The sequence below is a fragment of the Notamacropus eugenii genome, chromosome 2 (assembly GCF_028372415.1).
Source record: "Notamacropus eugenii isolate mMacEug1 chromosome 2, mMacEug1.pri_v2, whole genome shotgun sequence".
NCBI lineage: Eukaryota > Metazoa > Chordata > Mammalia > Diprotodontia > Macropodidae > Notamacropus > Notamacropus eugenii.
Window position 1 is genome coordinate 123,902,096 of NC_092873.1, and position 5,330 is coordinate 123,907,425.

The 5,330-nt window shown below is 39.7% G+C and overlaps 1 pseudogene; it reads left to right on the forward strand.

Annotated features, from left to right (window-relative positions):
* The first annotated feature begins 4,077 nt into the window (after positions 1 to 4,077).
* Positions 4,078 to 5,011, forward strand: LOC140523676 (HAUS augmin-like complex subunit 4 pseudogene; annotated as a pseudogene).
* Positions 5,012 to 5,330: the final 319 nt, after the last annotated feature.

Genomic DNA, 5,330 nt, shown 5'->3' on the forward strand with positions numbered 1-5,330 from the left:
TGGAAGAGCTTATCTATGAAAGATATACGACAATAATTAACAGGGATATGAGAATCAAGTCAGGATTTTTCAAGTTGAGGCAGATGTGGACATGTTTGTAGTTAGTAGGACATGAGTCAGAGGACAGGAAGAGACTGAGAACAAGTGAAAGAATAGGGATGACAGAGGTGGAGTATCTGTTGGAGGAGACAGGATGAAACAGAATTACTTAAATAAGAGGGGAAGTGGTGGTTAACCTTGGGAAAACCACTTCATCATGTGAAAGTGGTGAACAAGGAAATTGTGGAAGAAGGAATTTTGAGTGATAGATGAGGAAGAATGGAAAAGGGGAAATTTGTGGCAAATGGCTTCAATTTTTTCTATAAAATGAAAGACAAGGTTCTTAGCTGAGAGATTGAGTAGAGGTAGCCAGTGCCTTGAGGAAGAATGAAAAGGTTTAGAAGAGCTGCTTTGGAGAATGGGAGAGTGAGTTGGTAAGGGAGAAATAGTAAAATTACCGAGAAGTAATGAGAGTCCAATTAAAATTGTATACCATGAATTTGTAGGGCACCCAATAAAGACAGTTCCAAGATTTTCTCCACCTTCATTCAGCAGCATGTGTGTGTATGAGTGAAGGCTGTGACTGATGAGAGTGATCAAAGGTTGAGGCTTGACTAAACATAATCAATGATATGATAATGGCACTAGAGATCCAAGAGAGGACAGTGTGGAGTTGAATTTGTTCATCAAGGAGTCAAGAAAAGGGACAAGAGGAAAGACAGGCTGGCAGAGAGAAGATGGCCTAGGAGAGACTTGAGGGATCAAGCAAATCAGAAATCACAATTCAGATGAAAAGTGTGTGTGTGTGTGTGTGTGTGTGTGTGTGTGTGTTCATCCTTCATTGCCGAAGAAGACCATGCCGTCAGAGAAATAATGACATGACTTGTACTTGACTTTGTTTTGAGTGAGGGAGGGCTGTGCAGGTCACCAGACTCACTTATCCTCCATAGCCATCTGAATCCGGTGACCAGATATTATTCATCAGGATGACTGGAGATGACCCAGGATGAGGCAATTGGGGTTAAGTGACTTGCCCAAGGTCACACAGCTTGTGAGTGTCAAGTGTCTGAGGTGAGATTTGAACTCAGGTCTTCCTGACTTCTGCACTGGTGCCCTATCCACTGCATCACCTAGCTGCTGAAGAGTAAGGTTTTGTAAGAGAAGGTATAGAGGGAGGTGAAAAATCAGTAGAGTATGGACAGATACAGAAATTTCAGAATTCTTGAACATAGAGGCAGTACTTTTGTGGGTAGGTGGTGGGTAAGATTAAAGGTATGAACATCTGCATATGGCTGAAGTTGGGTGGGCAAGTAGTTTATGGGAAGAGAATAGGTTGTGAAATTGACTGGTTAGGGAATTTGAGGGAGAATTAATATGCATGAAGAAATGCTCTAGTACGTGTGAAGACAGGAATTGAGAAGGAGAGGAAAACTGTGAGCCAGGGATGAGACTCATAGAAGAAGGAAGGGAAGTAACCTCAGGTTCTATAGATGACAGCTACAAGGATATTGATTGGGTGGTAGATGTGAATCACTTGAAGCTCAAAGAAATGTAGTTTATTGATTAATTTATTACAAAGCACTTTCAGAGCTATCACCTTATCTGTATGTAATGCAGTAAGTAATGCTGTAAGGTAACCAGGATATCTACTCCTGTCTTACAGAGGAAGAAATAATGATTTCTGGAGTTTAATTGACCTGCTTAGTGTCACTCCCTGATAAATGAGAAAAACAAAATTTGAACTCAGATCTTCTAATTATAAGCCCAGTATTATTTTTTACTTTGTTTTCTTCAACAAATATCTCTATATAGATAATTCTCAGATCTGTTTATCTAGTCTTCGCCTCCCTCTTGATTTCCAGTATCACTTCCCCAGCTACCTATTGGACATTTTGAATTAGATGTCCACCTTGAACTCAACATGTACAAAACTGAACTCATCTTCTATCCCCAAATACTTTCCCTTTCAAACTTCCCTTTTACTTTTAAGAGTATCTCCATCACCTCCACTCAGTCAGCCAAGTTTGAAACCTTGATGTCATTTTCTACTCTTACTGTCTCACTCCCATGCAACCCCCTATCTCCAATTTGTTGCCAAATCTAATCAAGTCTACTTTTATAACAATTCTTGTTTGCACTCCCTTCTCTCCTCTTGACACTACTGCCAGTTTGGTGCAGGCTCTCATCACCTTACCTTATAGCTATTGTAAAAACTTTTGGTTTGTCTCCCTCCCTCACTTCTTTGCCCATTCCAGTTCATCTTTCAATCAGCTGTCAAAATGAACTTCCTGAAGTACAGATCTGATCATGTCATCTCCATAATTCAAACAATTTCAATGACTCCTAATTGCTTCCATGATCAAATTAAAAAATCCTTTAAATTTTACAGACTTTTATAACCTGACTTTTTCCTACTTTCCCAAGATTCTTATACTTCACTCCTCCCCACATATTTTACAATCCAGTAGTACTGGCATTCTCACTTTTCCTTGCACAAGATACTACATCTCCAGATTTGATATATTTTAACTGGCTATCCCTTTGCCAGCCCCTGGAATTATCTCCCTCCTCATTTCTGCCTCATTGTTACTTGACTTCTTCCTTTGAGTGTTGCTAAAAATCTTACCTTCTGTAAGAAGTCTTTTCCATTTCCCCTTAGTCCTAGTATCTTTGCTCTGAGACAATCTCCAATTTATCCTTTATATCTTGTTTGCACAGTTGTTTGTATATTTTCTCTACCATTAGACTATGAACTGAGGAGAATAAGGACTATTTTTTTGTCTTTCCTTTTATGCTCAGCACTAAGAACCTGACACATCATAGGTGCTTAATAATTGTTTCTTGCCTTGCCTTGCCTTGACTAAAACAAAAACAAACTTTCCTCTTCAGACAGTCCATACATTACTGATTCATTAGCAGATAAAAAAGTTTAGACATTCTCTATACTTAGTAAATGTTTCATTCATACTACTTGGGTCCCCCAAAGGACATAATAAATAGTCTTTCATAATTTGGCTTTCTTTCTCTTTGTCAATTAGTGCATCTCTGATTGGTGCCATGTGAGGGGATATATGGGATTGCTTCCAAATTAAACTTTGATCTGGGACAATTTTGAGAAAACTTCTCTCAACCAAGTCTCTAAACTCAATGTTATATCAACATTACCATATTTGGCACATTGGTTCTGATCTACTTCATGACTGTAACTGTAATTGTGGAGTGTTACATACTGCTATTTGTGGCGTAAAACATGCTATTGGACATCCCGCTAAATAAAGAGTCCCTGAAGGAGAATTGAGGACATAGACATCTGCCCTCAATCATAGTGACTTTTTGACTAGATGAGACCTTCCACGTTGTACGAATCATGCCATAACGTCAGGACTGATCTCGTGCCTAAGTGCCTGACTATGTGAGATGGCACAAAGGATACTGTTAAGGCTTCCTCTATCCAAATATTTCTCTCTTACTGGTTTACTTGTGGTCTGTAGAATTCCACTAGCAGAGGTTCATCCCTTTAGAATAAGGATTTTTGTCTCATGGAGTCAAATTTTCAAATACAAATATTGCTAAATCAGCAAGTTAAGATGCTTTTATTTACTAAACCTTGATGGTGCCTAGTGTAGCAAATGACTTTCAAAAGTGCCATCGAGATAGGAAGCAAGACTGTAACAGAAATATTTATGAATCAGGAATCAAAGTATTCAGGTTCATAGGAACGCAGACTTAGAGCTAGCAGGGACCCTATAAGGCCCCTGAGCAATCCCCCTCACTTTACTGATTAGGAAACTAAGGCACAAAGAGATTAAAGTCATTTTCCAAAATCATATAGCTAATAAGTATCTGAAGCAGAATTTGAACCCAGGTTTTCCTGACTCCAAGACCAATGCCTTATCTCTTCCACTCCATCTCCTCTAACAGATTACCTCCTCTGTCATCCCTCATTCTTTCACTTATTTCAATCTCTCCCTCACTATTGCCTCATTTATTTCTGCCTACAAAAATGCCCAGATCTCCCCTCTCTTGAAAATAAAAACCTTCACTTGATTCTTCTATTACCTGCTAATTATGTTTTATATCTCTTCTGCCCTTTGTAGATAAACTCCTCGAAAATGATATCTACAATAGGTGTCTCCACTTTCCCTTCAGAGAATTTTGTGAGAATGACAGAATATCTCCAGTCAAGAATGAACAACAGCTGAAGAAGCCTGTCATTCTGCTCTGCTACCATTATCCCAGTTCAGATTCTGACGGTGAAACATTGAAAGCAGCAAAGTTATGGCTGCTGGCCGATGTGCTGACAAGTGAGAAGCAGGAGAGTCAGAGTGCCAAGAAGCAAAAGGAACAGACAGTGTTCCTTGAAAAGCAGATTTGTACCTATTCTCAGGTGCTCCTCTGCTGTCTCTCAGTGCTGCAAAAGCCTCTAAAAAGCTAAAAACACAGAGCTGGACCACATTAATACCCAGTACTAGGAGATCAAGTATAGTACCATGATTCTGAGGCTAAGAATGGAGGAGATACAGCTTTTGTCAAACTCACAGCTGAGAAGTTCATCGAATCATTAGTGGTAGTCTGGAGGGAGCATTCATCTATGGGAGCAAGACATGGAGAAATCATGCTAGGTCTTTGAGCACTTATGAGGTGCTGGGTGAGGACTTTGACAAGCTGGTGAAAGAGGACACCCATTTGAAGCAGGCAACTGAGAACATGTGCTGGACTTCTCAGGAGTTTAGTAAGTCTTTCCACTGACCTTTGCAGAAAGCAAGAACCAGGATCCTTCTGCCTCAGCAGCACACAATCTTCCTGTTCTAGTGTTCCCATATAAGAATTGCCTTCTCACTTCTCAAAAGATGGGATGAGGTGACACCACTCATACAATTTAGTTTCTGTTCTATTCTTTTCTAGGAACAGATTTGCATATCTTGTGGCTTCAAAAGAGAACCTGTCTTTTATCCAGCTGTTCCGTAAATAAAATGACGATATGGTTTTTAAAAAAACTGAAAAAAAGAGCTGCAATTGCTCTCTCTGAAGTTACTAACCATCTCTTAGTTGTCAAATCCAATAGCTTTTTCTCAGTTTTAATTCTCTGAGCTCTCTGTAGCCTTTGACTTTATTGATTACTCTCTCCATCTCAATCCTGTCTTCCCTCTAGGCTTTCAGGACACCATTCTCTCCTGGTTCTCTTTCTATCTATCTGACCACTTTTCCATCTCTCTCTCTCTCTCCCTCCCTCTTTCTCTCTCTCTGTCTCTCTGTCTCCCTGTCTCTCTGTCTTTCCTTTTCAGATCATA